Consider the following 15,188-nt stretch of genomic DNA (forward strand, 5'->3'; position numbering starts at 1 on the left):
TATGAACAACTGTATGCCAATAAATTAGGAAATCTAGAAGAAATGGATGCATTCCTGGAAAGCCACAAACTACCAAAACTGGAGCAGGAAGAAATAGAAAACCTGAACAGGCCAATAACCATGGAGGAAATTGAAGCAGTCATCAAAAACCTCCCGAGACACAAGACTCCAGGGCCAGATGGCTTCCCAGGGGAATTCTATCAAACGTTTAAAGAAGAAATCATACCTATTCTACTAAAGCTGTTTGGAAAGATAGAAAGAGATGGAGTACTTCCAAATTCGTTCTATGAGGCCAGCATCACCTTAATTCCGAAACCAGACAAAGACCCCACCAAAAAGGAGAATTACAGACCAATATCCCTGATGAACATGGATGCAAAAATTCTCAACAAGATACTAGCTAATAGGATCCAACAACACATTAAGAAAATTATTCACCATGACCAAGTAGGATTTATCCCCGGGACACAAGGCTGGTTCAACACTCGTAAAACAATCAATGTGATTCATCATATCAGCAAGAGAAAAACCAAGAACCATATGATCCTCTCATTGGATGCAGAGAAAGCATTTGACAAAATACAGCATCCATTCCTGATCAAAACACTTCAGAGTGTTGGGATAGAGGGAACTTTCCTCGACATCTTAAAAGCCATTTATGAAAAGCCCACAGCAAATATCATTCTCAATGGGGAAGCACTGGGAGCCTTTCCCCTAAGATCAGGAACAAGACAGGGATGTCCACTCTCACCACTGCTGTTCAATATAGTTCTGGAAGTCCTCGCCTCAGCAATCAGACAACAAAAAGACATTAAAGGCATTCAAATTGGCAAAGAAGAAGTCAAACTCTCCCTCTTCGCCGATGACATGATACTCTACATAGAAAACCCAAAAGCCTCCACCCCAAGATTGCTAGAACTCATACAGCAATTTGGTAGCGTGGCAGGATACAAAATCAATGCCCAGAAATCAATGGCATTTCTATACACTAACAATGATACTGAAGAAAGAGAAATTAAGGAGTCAATCCCATTTACAATTGCACCCAAAAGCATAAGATACCTAGGAATAAACCTAACCAAAGAGGTGAAGGATCTATACCCTAAAAACTATAGAACACTTCTGAAAGAAATTGAGGAAGACACAAAGAGATGGAAAAATATTCCATGCTCATGGATTGGCAGAATTAATATTGTGAAAATGTCAGTTACCCAGGGCAATTTACACGTTTAATGCAATCCCTATCAAAATACCATGGACTTTCTTCAGAGAGTTAGAACAAATTATTTTAAGATTTGTGTGGAATCAGAAAAGACCCCGAATAGCCAGGGGAATTTTAAAAAAGAAAACCATAGCTGGGGGCATCACAATGCCAGATTTCAGGTTGTACTACAAAGCTGTGGTCATCAAGACAGTGTGATACTGGCACAAAAACAGACACACAGATCAATGGAACAGAATAGAGAACCCAGAAGTGGACCCTGAAATGTATGGTCATCTAATATTCGATAAAGGAGGAAAGACTATCCATTGGAAGAAAGACAGTCTCTTCAATAAATGGTGTTGGGAAAATTGGACATCCACATGCAGAAGAATGAAACTGGACCACTCTCTTTCACCATACACAAATATAAACTCAAAATGGATGAGAGATCTAAATGTGAGACAAGAGTCCATCAAAATCCTAGAGGAGAACACAGGCAACACCCTTTTTGAACTCGGCCACAGTAACTTCTTGCAAGATACATGCACAAAGGCAAAAGAAACAAAAGCAAAAATGAACTATTGGGACTTCATCAAGATAAGAAGCTTTTGCACAGCAAAGGATACAGTCAACAAAACTAAAAGACAACCTACAGAATGGGAGAAGATATTTGCAAACGACATATCAGATAAAGGGCTAGTTTCCAAAATCTATAAAGAACTTATTAAACTCAACACCAAAGAAACAAACAATCCAATCATGAAATGGGCAAAAGACATGAAGAGAAATCTCACAGAGGAAGACATGGACATGGCCAACATGCACATGAGAAAATGCTCTGTATCACTTGCCATCAGGGAAATACAAATCAAAACCACAATGAGATACCGCCTCACACCAGTGAGAATGGGGAAAATTAACAAGGCAGGGAACCACAAATGTTGGAGAGGATGCGGAGAAAAGGGAACCCTCTTACACTGTTGGTGGGAATGTGAACTGGTGCAGCCACTCTGGAAAACTGTGTGGAGGTTCCTCAAAGAGTTAAAAATAGACCTGCCCTACGACCCAGCAATTGCACTGTTGGGGATTTACCCCAAAGATTCAGATGCAATGAAACGTCGGGACACCTGCACCCCGATGTTTCTATCAGCAATGTCCACAATAGCCAAACTGTGGAAGGAGCCTCGGTGTCCATCGAAAGATGAATGGATAAAGAAGATGTGGTTTATGTATACAATGGAATATTACTCAGCAATTAGAAACAACAGATACCCACCATTTGCTTCACCGTGGATGGACCTGGAGGGTATTATGCTGAGTGAAATAAGTCAATCGGAGAAGGACAAGCAGTGTATGTTCTCATTCATTTGGGGAATATAAATAATAGTGAAAGGGAATATAAAGGAAGGGAGAAGGAATGTTGGGAAATATCAGGAAGGGAGACAGAACATAAAGACTCCTAACTCGGGGAAACGAACTAGGGGTGGTGGAAGGGGGGAGGAGGGCGGGTGTTGGAGGGGAATGGGTGACGGGCACTGAGGTGGACACTTGACGGGATGAGCACTGGGTGTTTTTCTGTATGTTGGTAAATTGAACACCAATAAAAATTAATTAAAAAAAAAAAAAAAAACAAAACAAAAAAACAAGAACCAACTATATATAGGCTGCCCACCAGAGACTCATTTTGGCTTTAAGGACACGTACAGGTTCAAATTAAGGGATGGAAAAAGATAATCTATGCAAATGGAAACCAAAGAGAGCAGTGGTAGCTATACCAAATATAGATTTTAAGTAAAAAATAGATTTTAAGTTAAAAACTGTATCAAGACACACAGTCATTATAAAATGAAAAAGGAGTTAACTCATTAAGAGGATATAACAGATGATCAGGGGAGAAATAGACCATAATACAATAATAGTAGGGGACTTGAATATCCCATTTTCAACAGTAGATAGATCATCTTGACAGAAAATAAGGAAACACTGGACATGAAATATACCTATACATAGAAGAGAACATTCTACCCAGCAGCAGCAGAATACATTTTTCTCAAGTGTACATGGAACACTCTATAGGATAGAGCATATCTTAAGTCACAATTGCCTTAGCAAATGTAGGAAGATTGATTTTATATCAAGTATCTTTTCCAACTATGGTGGTATGAAACTAGAAACAATAGGAGAAAAACTGGAAAATTCTCAGTGGTGTGGTAATACCCACCTGAACAATCAGTGGGTTGAAGCAAGTGAAAGGGTAGTGAAAATACAGTTGATCCTTGAACAATGTAGGGTTGAAAATTCCATGTAGTCACATAGTCAAAAATCTGTGTATAAATTTTGGCTTCCTAAAACCATTACTGAGTCTACTGTTGACTGGAAGGCTTTTTGGTCAACATAAGCCATTGATTAAAACATATTTTGTGTGTTACATGTGTTACATACAACACGTTTATATTGTTATAATAAACTAGAGAAAAAAAATTAAGAAAATTATAGGGAAAATTTATAGTACTGTATATATTTAAAAATAACCCATGTGTAAATAGACCTGTGCAGTTCAAATCTGTGGTGTTCAAGAATAAACTTTTTTTTTTTTTTTTAAGATTTATTTAGTAATGAAAGACACACACACACACACACAGGCACAGGCAGAGGGAGAAGCAGGCTCCATGCTGGGAGCCCGACGTGGAACTCGATCCTGGGTCTCCAGGATTACACCCTGGGCCGAAGGCAGCACTAAACCCCTGAGCCACCGGGGCTGCCCTCAAGAATAAACTATTACTTAAAAGTGGAGACCCAAGATACCAAAACACGTGGATGTAGCAAAAGCAGTTTTTAGAGGGAAGTTCATAGTGATAAATACCTTAGGTTAAGGAACTACACTACATGTTAAGGAACTAGAAAAAGAATACACTCAAAGTTAGCAGAAGGAAGATGAGAGCAGAGCTAAATGAAATAGAGACTGGGACAGCAATGTAAAAGATGAAGGAATTAGCTTCCTTCTTCAAAAAAATAGCTATTTTTTTTAAAGATTTTATTTATTTGAGAGAGAGGGAGCACGAGAGTGGGGTGAGGGGTTGAGGGAGAAGCAGACTCCCTGCTGAGCAGGGAGCCTGATGTGGGGCTCCATCCTAGCACTCTGGGATTATGACTTGAGCCAAAGGCAGATGCTTACCTGACTGGGCCAACCAGGTGCCCTGAATAATTGGTTTTTTGAAAAAGATAGACTTGACAGGCCCTTAGCTAGACTAAGAATAAAAAGACTCAAAATCAGAAATGAAAGGAGTATTACACCTGAGAGAACAGAAATGGAAAGGATCATGAGCCTACTATAAACAATTATATGCCAACAAATTAGCCTAAAAGAAATGGGTAAGTTCCTAGAAAGATATGACATACCAAGGATTGAATAATGAAGTAGAAACTAAGGAGACTGAAATAGTAATCAAAAACCTGCCAATAAAGAAAAGCACAGCATCAGGTTCCACTGGTGAGTTTTATCAAACATCTGAAGAATAATTAACACCAGTCTTAGACTTTTCCAAAAAAATAAAAGAGGAGGGAGCACTCCCAAACTCATTTTATAAGATAGTCATTATCCTGATACCATAGCCAGATTAGGATACTATAAGATAATTGGAGGCCAGTATTCCTGAAGAATATAGATGCAGAAATTCTCAACAGAATCCTAGCAAACTGAATCCAGTGGCATATTAAGAGGTTCATACACAATGATCAAGTGTGATACATCCTTGGGGTACAAGGATGCTTCAACATACACAAGTCAGTGAATGTGATACACAACATTAATAGAATGAAAAATAAAAATAATTGATTATTGAATAGTTTCAGAAAAAGCATTTTATAAAGTTATTCTTTCATGATAAAAACTCTTAAATTAGGTATAGAAGGCACATACCTCACCTGTGAGGGAATAAGTATTTGTTCTTTTAAGCCACCCAGTTTGTAGTCCTTTATTTTGGCAGCCGTAGAAAACTAATGCAAGTTCCTATTTTTTTTTAAAGTAATGTGAAATTAAAAAAAAATTGGCACAGGCTCTAAGTAAAACTTAGCCAAAAAAAGAGAGAAATGGATAGAAGAGTAACATGCAAAAAAGCAAATGAGTCCAAATAAAACTTATTTTAGTAAATGGAAAGAAACTTTATAGACAAAATAAGCACAAACAGTATAGCAACAAAGAAATAGCAAGGGTTGTGAAAAATAGAACACAAAGAAGTAAAAACAGGCACACAGTTATTTACAAGGTAGTCTTTTAAACATTTTAATTGTTAATTTTCTAGTTTTGTTACACTGTAATTTCTACCAGGATTGTTTTACGGCACTTTCTCTGGTGATAGAAGTATTCTAACTGCTGAGCAATAGAAGCCACTAGCCATAGGAAGCAATTCATGCATACAGAATATCTGTTTGTGCCTTTTATTTCCTTTAGCTGTGTTTTGTAGTTGTCAGTGTACAAGTTTTTCACCAAGTTGGTTAAGTTTCTTTCTTTTTCTTTTCTTTTTTTTTTTTTTTTTTGGTTTATTTCTAAGTGTTTTATGTTTTGCTGCTATTATAAACACAGTTTTCTTAATTTCCTTTTCAAATTACTCATTATTAGTGTGTAGAAAAAACCCTGATTTTTGTTAGTTTTATATTATACAGTTTTGCTGAAATCATTTATTGGTTTTAACATTTTTTGATGGATATAGAATCATTAAGGTTTTATACATACATGTCATCTATGAAAAGATAAATTTTTACTTCTTCCTTCCCTGTTTAGATGCCTTTTATTTCTTTGTCTTGCCTGATAATTGCTCTAGCTAGGACTTCTAGCACTCTATTGAATAGAAGTGATGAAAGTGGGCATCCTTGCCTTTTTCCTAATCTTAGAGGAAAAGCTTTTAGTTTTTCTTTTTTCTTTTTCTTTTTTTAGCTTTCAGTTTTTCATTGTTGAGTATGATGTTAGCTATGGGCATTTCATATATAAGGCCTTTATTATATTGAGGCAGTTCTTTTTTTAATTTTTAAAGATTTTATTTATTTATTCGTTAAAGAGACACAGAGGCAGAGACATAGGCAGAGGGAGAAGGAGGCTCCCTGTGGAGAACCCAATGCAGGACTTGATCCCAGGACCCTGGGATCATGCCCTGAGCCAAAGGCAGATGCTCAATCACAGAGCCACCCAGTCATCCTATTTTGAGGTAGTTCTATTTGGCTTATTGAGTATGTTTATTAAGAAAGGGTGTTTAATTTTGTTTGATGCTTTATCTGCATCAATTGAAATGTTCATGTGTTTTTTCCCTTCATTCTCTTAATGTGGTGTATTATACTGATAGAGTTTCATATGTTGAACCATCCTTGCATTCTAGGTATACATACCACTTGATCATAGTTCATAATCTTTTTAATGTACTGTTGAATTTGGTTTCTTAGTATTTTGTTGAGAATTTTTGTGTCCGTCTTCATCAGGGATATTACTCTGTAGTTTTCTTGTGTCTTCTTCTGATACCAGGATAATGTTGGCCTTATAGGAGGAGTTTGGAAATGTTCTCTTTAATTCTTTGGAAGAGTTTGAGGAACTTTAAATGCTTTAGAGAATTTTCCTGTGAAACCATATAGTGCCAAGGTTTTTTCTTCCTTTGGGATCTGCTTTAATTTCTTGATTAATTCAGTTTCAATTATGTCTCTTCACTTCCTACTGAAAAAGATGAAAATTTAGCTTACCTATTCAGTTTTTAATCTCCTCTTTTCTCTCTGCATTCCAAGTTTAAAAGTTACTGTGTTATTTTATTAATATTTTTGAAATTGTAAATATTTAGATTCCTTAGATAATTGTATTTTAAATCCCTACCATGTAAGATAACACTATGACGTTTTGGGTACCTGGCTGGCTCAGTTGGTAGAGCGTGTAACTTTAGATCTTGGGGCTGTAATTTTGAGCCCCACATTGGGTGTAGAGATTCCATAAAAATAAAATCTTTAAATAATGGTAAAAAAAGAACACCAAGACTTTTATCATTTTCTTCATCATGTGTCTTCTACTCTTTCATTTCCATTCCTGTCTTCTCTTCAGTATTTAAGTAGGTTTATAATGTAACATTTACGTTCTGTAATGAGAAGAATTTGGGTTTATCAGGTTGATTTGAAAAGCTAAATACAGTAAACTGTATTGAATTAGTGTTAAGTTTTATTTTCAGTAGGTCCAAGATCACAATGCTAATGGAGCTCCAAAAAAATATTTGGTATCAATGTTTTTCAGCATTATACTACTAGTTTGCTTTGTATTCTTACTAGTTTGCTTTATGTTGTTCATCTTCTTGCCATTATGACCTTTAGTTGCATTTTTTCTTGATAGATAAAAAGATACCTTTACCATATCCTCACGTTTCCTGCTTGAATGATAATCTCTATTGTTTGTTGAATAGAATCTCTAGTTTTCTAGACGACCTCTCTTTTAGAGCCCTTTTCCTGCCTGTTTTAGTCTTGATAGATTTGGAAGTCTGTATATCTGCCATTCAGAGATATTCCTGCATTTCTGGGTTAGATTTACTGTTTCTTGGTCCCACATAGGTCTCTTTCATGGCATTCTCCCTCATCCTAAATTAACTTTAGTATACAAGGTATTTATAATTTAGTGTGCAAGGTTCTAAAATAAATTCTTGCTATCTTCAGATGGCTTTGGCCTGGCTCATAATTGATAGTTCAGCTGTGTGTAGAAATTTAGATTCAGATTAATTTTCCCTCAGATATTAGGGTTTTGCTCTATTTTTTCTGGGTCAAGATGGTGAAGTCTGACCTTACTCTGAGACTTGTTACTTTCTAAATGACTTCTCTCTCTTTGGAAGTTTTAGTGTCTTTGTAGTTCTGGAATCTTAAAGGTATTTGTCGAGGTGTGAATTATTTTTGCCCTTCTAACTGGACTCTCTGGAGTTAATAGGCCCTTTGTGGTAAATGCACGTGTCTTCCTTCAGGTATGGGAAATTTTCTTTTATTATTTATTTGGTAATATTTTGTGGTTTTCTATGTTCTCCCATTTTGAAATGCTCACCAGCAGAATGTTGGTTTTCTGGATTGATTTTATGTCTTTTATCTCTTGTCATGTTTGCTGTCTCTCTCTGTGTGTTTTTTTTTAATGTATTCTGACAGAGTCCTTCAACTATATCTTTCTGCCTTTCTCTGAATGTCTGTGAACACATTGTTAATACCCCAGTAGCTTTATTTATTGTCTGCTTGTATCATTTTGAAAGGCAACATGGTATAGTGTTAGTAGTTACAAGCTTAAGCAATAGAACCAGACTGCTAGACTGTGTGGGTTTAGATCCCCAGCTCTACCACTTAATAATCTTAGGTCACTTAATGTGACCAAAATTAAGATAATCTAGTTTGTGGATAAAGGAGTTTATATTTGTAAAGCATTTATAACATTTCTTGGTGTAGTGAAATCAGTATTATTGTTTGTTAAATAATAACATCCTGGTTTTGTTTCATGCACTACAGTTTCTTCAGGAATGTCTTGAGGATATTTTGTTTTGTTTTTGAGTTTTCTGTACCCTAAATAATCTAATCCTTCCAGGGTTAACTGATATATTTATTTATTTTGTTCTTTTTTTAGCTGCTGTTTTTTATTGTATGTATATAGTCCTCTAATTTCCTAAGAAAGCAAAATCTTCGTCAACTCATGATTTTGTTTTAATGGAATATTTTAAACTATACAACAATATACAGAATAGAATAATGAAATTCTGTCACTCATCTTTAATAATTGGGTCTTTTTTCATCTATATCGTCATTCATTTATCCTTTCCTAATACTGTTTCCCATTATTCCACATGTCACTGATCTATAATTATTTTTAGTATATTTCTAAAACTAAAGACCTTGAGTCTTTTTAAATTTTAGAATAGTTGATTCTCCCCTCCTTCTGCCTTTATCTTTTTCCTCCTGCATGTTGAAGGAACTGGATCAGATGTTCTATAGAGTATTTCACATTCTGGATTTGTCTGATTGCTTTTTCTTGATGTCATTTATTCTCTTCTGGTAGTAATGTAAACTGGAAGTTTGATCTAAATCAGTGTTTATAAACTTTTTGTTTTCTTTTTTCATTATTGTCCCCTTAAAGGGCCTTTTTAGAATATTTTCTTATTTTACTTTATTGTCTACCTCCTGAGACCCAGGGGGATAGATCATAGTGTTGTGCTTTGGAGATTAAGAAACTTTTATTATTTAAGATCCTTTTACCCCTTGGGTGTGACATTGTTCCAGTTAAGAATATATGATCTAGGGCGGCCCAGGTGGCTCAGTGGTTTAGTGCCGCCTTCAGCCCAGGGTGTGATCCTGGAGACCCAGGATCGAGTTCCACATCAGGCTCTCTGCATGGAGCCTGCTTCTCCCTCTTCCTGTGTCTCTGACTCTCTCTCTCTCTCTCTCTCTCTGTGTCTCTCATGAGTAAATAAATAAATTAAAAAAAAAAAAGAATATATGATCTAAAAGTTTGATCCCATTTTGACTCGTTTCAACAAGAATATAAGTAGTAGTATGTATTACATGTTACATCAGGAGGTACTTACTACCAGGTTGTCTCACTTTTGGAGATGCTAAGATTGATTAGTGCATACAGTTGGTGGCAATATGATCCATTGTGAAATTTACTATCCCTTTTTCTCCTAATCATTTAAAATCTATTAATGATTATTGGCCATCTTTTTATGTCATTTCTTCTGTTCTTACCAGCCGAGATTCTTTGAAGGACTGGCTCTCACCAGGTCTCTTTGACCTTAAGATACAGTTTGGCAGGATAGGCAAAAAAGTATGTGATTAATATTCTTTTATTTACCAATTTTTGATTAGCCCTTAGTATACCATCAATATCCATTGGCTTTAATTTTATACTTTTTTATTTTTATTTATGTATTTATTTATTTGTAGCATTTCTAGCTCTTTCTAAGGGCTAGTATTTCATGAGTGTTATTCTTTCTTTGAGGTCTTCCATTGAACAAAGGTAAAATTAGCTGTTTTTAAGTTTAGTAAAAGTTATTCTAACTTACATTATATTCATTTTTATTTAAACATTGTCTTATTTCATCATGACTCATTAGTTATTTCCATATCTTCTAAAGAGATGATATGAAAATAGAAGAATGATGGAATCTCATAAGATGATAGAATATGGGGGAAAAAGTGTTTCTCAATAAAAAATTTAAAACACTAACTTTGGTATGTCCTACTTTTACTTGAAGACATGCTATTGATTTGACTGAAGTAAAAGCTCTCTCTCTCTCTCTCTCTCTCTCTTTTTTTTTTTTTTTTTTTGGTAAAGGCTTTTCTCAACTCCTTAAACCCATATAAAGTATCTTCAATTCATGGACACAAGACATAGGTGGCTGACAGAATGTACTAATTTCTTTGTTGATTTTTGAAGAATGGAGAAAATACAGATCTTGAACTCTAAGTAATTCTAGATAAGTCATGTAAGGAGTCTAGTCTTAAGCTTTTTACCTGGATAAACTAAATTATAGCACTCTTCAATATTTATCATCATTGTTTTCATTGGATTCTCTCGTGTGAGCTTTTATTATTATTTTTTTAAGATTTCATTTATTTATTCATGAGAGACGTGGAGAGAGAGGCAGAGAGAGAAGCAGGCTCCCTGCAGGGAGCCCAACGCGGACCTCGATCTTGGGATTCCAGGATCACGCCTGTGGGTGAAGGAAGGCAGCCGCTAAACCACTGAGCCACCCAGGCGTCCCTTGTGTGAGCTTTTAAATCAAAAGTTTTTTTATTATTCTCAGTTCCAAAAGTTGTAGCAGCCCATTTGGGTCAAAATATCTCCTTTCTAATGTTAGGTATTATAATTAACATAAGTGAAGGGGATAGGGAAAGACAATACCACACTAGAGATGCAGTGCTTCCATTAAGGGTATTCCCCTGATATCAGTATTTCAAATTACTTCTTCGGTGTTTTGGATGTTTTTACAATTCAAGGTAATTCATTATAGTGAGGTGTTAGATGTGTGAGAGATAGATCTTTCTCTTGTAAAGTAGAAGAAGGAGGATTATAAAATGAAGTGTAGAAAATGTAGAGTGTAGGAAAGGAGAAGCCAGTATAATGTTCTGACCTTGATTTCAATTCTAGTAACTGGTTAGTAACTGTGGAAATTAAGAATCTGGAAATTGATTCCCTTAAAACCATTTGGTCCCCAGTGTGAAGACTGCTGATTTAAGGTTTAATCTTTCATCACTAGATTATAGTCTTGAATCTAAGGCTACTGCATAAAATTCATCCACTTTTTATTTTCATTATTGTTAATTTCCTTAAGGACCTCCATCACTGTGCACTGATTGCTGCTTTTTCTCTGCGTTCTCTTTGAGAATTCTTTTTCATTTTTCCTGAGTATTTTCCTCAGTGAAACAGTTATTTACTCTCTCTTCCTCTTTTAGCATGTGTATAATTTTACTAACAAATGACTTTCCTCAGGTTTTGATTCTTTTCTGTTGCATCACATTTTGTCTGTGTGATTGTTGGTTCTTCATTCATTCAAAGATAACTTGGGATGTGCTGCAAAAATGTAATTGCCCAGGAGCGTCAAACATTGTTGCATTTCAATGACTAAAACTCCATGAGGGCAGGAATTTGGATATGTAGGACATACCATAGTGAGTGAATGAATAAGGAGACTAGAATTTCCCAAACACTGTCCTTAATACAACTGCTAGTTTAAGAAAAATTTAACCAAATTAATGTTGTTGTCTTTTATTTTTGTTGATTGATATTTAAAATAGTACTTTTCTGGTAGAAGAGTAACAAAAATGCATTTAATATTGTGGTGAGAAATGTCAATGTTTCTGATCATTTTAACTTTAGTTGGTAATAAGAATTGCTGGCCATGATTGGATAGTTTCATAAAATCACACTGGAAATACAGGGTAATAAAAGTACTTCCCTCATAGGGAGGTTGTGAGGATCTAGTCAACACATGTGTAAAGCACTTACAACAGGGCTTCACACATAGCTAAGTGCTTGGTAACTATTAGCAAATGAGAATAATGCTGAGACTGACTTCTTTCCCATCATTCTGCAGGCAGTTTCTTGATGGTTAGTTGATCTGTTCATTCATTGAGAGGCTGGCTATTGGCCCAAGGAAGTTGTCCCTCAGGCCCTTGCAAAAGCTCCCTAAAAGGATCATCCTCCACAAACATCTTTCCTCAGCTTCCTTCCCTAGGACCTCCCCACCCCCCAGACCTTTGAGGCTTGTGGGCTGGAAAGAACTTCAGAATGGCTAGTATATTGCAGTCAGGTGGTGAGGGTTTAAAATGGGCTCTGCCTTTTACAAAGCCCTGTGTGAGTCTTTGACTCAGGGCAAATTGCTTCACCTCTTATTTCCTTCCTTATCCATCTCACCTCAGAAAATATTCTTTTTATCTCTTTTCTTACTCTGAACAGCCACACTGCACTTAATTTACACAAATACCATATTCTCTCTGGCCCTTTGAACATGCTATTCACTTTGGATGAAACACTTTCTCTTCCCTCCTGCCTTGTATTCATTTGGCCAGATCCTATTCATGTTTGCATTAAATGCCCCTCCTTTAGGGGAGGCCATTTCTAACCAATTCCCACCACACTGGTGTGTATTTCTGCCATGATTTCCCCTCACAACATCATGATTCTTAAAGCCTTTCATCCCATTTGGAGTTGCCCAACATAGTGAGCTACCACAGAGTTTGATGGGATCTGACATGTTCATTGCTGCATCTCCAGTTCCAATTAATGCTGTATACATGGATGGGAAAAAATACCAGAGATACTGTTGCTTAGGCTTTGGCTAACATTATCTCCACAGCTGCCCTTGTTTTACAGAATTTTTATTTTATTTTTTTCCTGTAAAGCCGCTGAAACTTAGAAGCTGATTCTGTCACAGTTTAAGATGCCTTTGGAAAATTCTGCATTCTTCCTAGATGAATCTTTAGAACTTGGTGAGTTTCACTAGATCCTTCAGTTTTCATTTTGAGCTCAGAGGTATGCGTGCTTTTTCTTTTTCTTTTTTTCTGCATAATTCATAATTATTGGATACAGTGAGGTTTGCAATATCCTAGCAAGAAGCATAGGACAAAGTATTATAAAAATATTTAGAGCATGATCTTCTACTTGCTGTGATAGCCTTAATTTATCTTTGAATTTTAATTTTTTGAGGAGTAAAAAGTTACTGATAAAAAATAGTCAAAGGGAATAAAGGGGAAAGGAGAGAAAATGAGTGGGAAATATCAGTGAGGGAGACAGAACATGAGAGACTCCTAACTCTGGGAAACAAACAAGGGGTAGTGGAAAGGGAGGTGGGTGAGGGGGTTGGGGTGACTGGGTGACGGGCACTGGGGGGGGGCACTTGATGGGATGAGCACTTGGTGATATGCTGTATGTTGGCAAATTGAATGCCAATTAAAAAAAAGTTACTGATTGGAAAGATAATTGATATGCAGATATAAAGTATTTTCATCAGTTCTTGAAATTTTTTAGTTACTACTCAGAAGTAAGATTTATAACATCTTTTTCTGAGATAAGGAAGGCGATTTGTAAATGACTGAAAAGCAAAATAAGAATTGTTTCATGTTATATTTTAAGTCTAGTAATAAAGAATTAGTTGACTGAGGTAAAAAAGGGCCAGTCACCCAGTGCAGCTCCAGCTTATAAGCAAGTCTATCAGTAAGTAGTCTGCAAAATACTAGATTTAGCCTGCTGCTTTTTTTTGTATGACCTATGAGCTAAGAATAGTGTTTATATTTTTAAATGATTACAGGGGAAAAAAAATCTCAAACGAATACTATTTTGTGATGTGAAAATGATACAAAATTCAAATTTCAGCATCTATGAATAAAGCTTTATTGGAACACAGCCACTCTTATTTTACATATTGTATATGGCTGTTTCATGTTTAGTGGCAGAGTTAATTTAAATACAGTAGTTGGATCAGAGACCTTACAGTCTGGAAAGCCAAAAATATTTACTATATGACCCTTTAAGATAAGTAGCTGGCCTATACTCTTCATGGTTGGAGAAGCATTTATAGGTTGAGTGTTAGTTGCTTCATTTTCAAAATAGGGAAAAATAATACCTTTCCTATCTGAAAGCGAGGATCTTGGGTTTACTAAATTACAGGTTCCCTAAGGGTAGATATCATGCCTGTTTTTTAAACAGTAGATGCCGCCATAGCTATTGTAGGCCTGACACATGGTTGACACACAATGTTGAGTAAAAAAACAAGATCTGTTGTAGCTCTAGTACCTATTATATCTATTATTATTATGATCAGAATAATTCCAGTGTTTTTGAAGGTTTGTGTATTGGTATGGGTGTTTTTTGTTAAGTATAGGAGTGAATTAAGAAAACACACACCAAAAAATAAAAAAACTGTAGGAACGAGTTTTGATGGAAAGAGTAATTTTCTCTGGATTTTTTCTTTCCAGAGAGCCATCAGATCATTGGCCAGATTTATTTGTCTAAGTTGATTATATATATATATATTGTTACTTTTTGAAATCTTAAGAGGCAAGATAAACCACTCATCCCAAAATTACGAATCTCAAAGGAACTTAGAAGCCTCCTTGTTATAATACACACACGCACACACACACACACACACACACAACTGTTGAACGGAAAGATTCATATATTCTCATTTAAGTCTTCTGAAACTTCCCCAGCTTATCTACTGAATCTCTCTTTTCCTTTTTCTAAAGATTTGGTTTATTTATTTGACAGAGAGAGAATGAACAAGCAGGGGGAGTGGCAGGGAGAGGAAGAAGCAGGCTCCCTACTGAGCAGGGAGCCCTCCACAGGCTGGAGCCTGACTCAGGGCTCTATCCCAGGACCCCTGGGCCAAAGGCAGATGTTTAATGGACTGAGCCATGTAGGCACCACATGAATCTCTCTCTCTCTCTCTCTCTTTTTTTAATGAACCTTCCCTGTATAGTTTGGTCAAGAACCTAATTT

At 36.0% G+C, this 15,188-nt stretch overlaps 1 protein-coding gene across 31 annotated transcripts in view; it reads left to right on the plus strand.

Annotated features, from left to right (window-relative positions):
• Positions 1-15,188, plus strand: part of CLOCK (clock circadian regulator) — a 142,411-nt gene that overhangs the window by 22,671 nt on the left and 104,552 nt on the right. For 15 of the 31 annotated variants that reach the window (XM_072748957.1, XM_072748954.1, XM_072748961.1 and 12 more), the window contains exon 3: positions 13,091-13,177. The exons of the other annotated variants lie outside the window; for them this stretch is intronic. The gene's annotated coding sequence lies outside the window, so the exon portion shown is untranslated. The remainder of the gene's footprint in view (positions 1-13,090; positions 13,178-15,188) is intronic. 31 annotated transcript variants of the gene reach the window in all.

This window comes from Vulpes vulpes, chromosome 2, assembly GCF_048418805.1.
Source record: "Vulpes vulpes isolate BD-2025 chromosome 2, VulVul3, whole genome shotgun sequence".
Classification (NCBI taxonomy): domain Eukaryota; kingdom Metazoa; phylum Chordata; class Mammalia; order Carnivora; family Canidae; genus Vulpes; species Vulpes vulpes.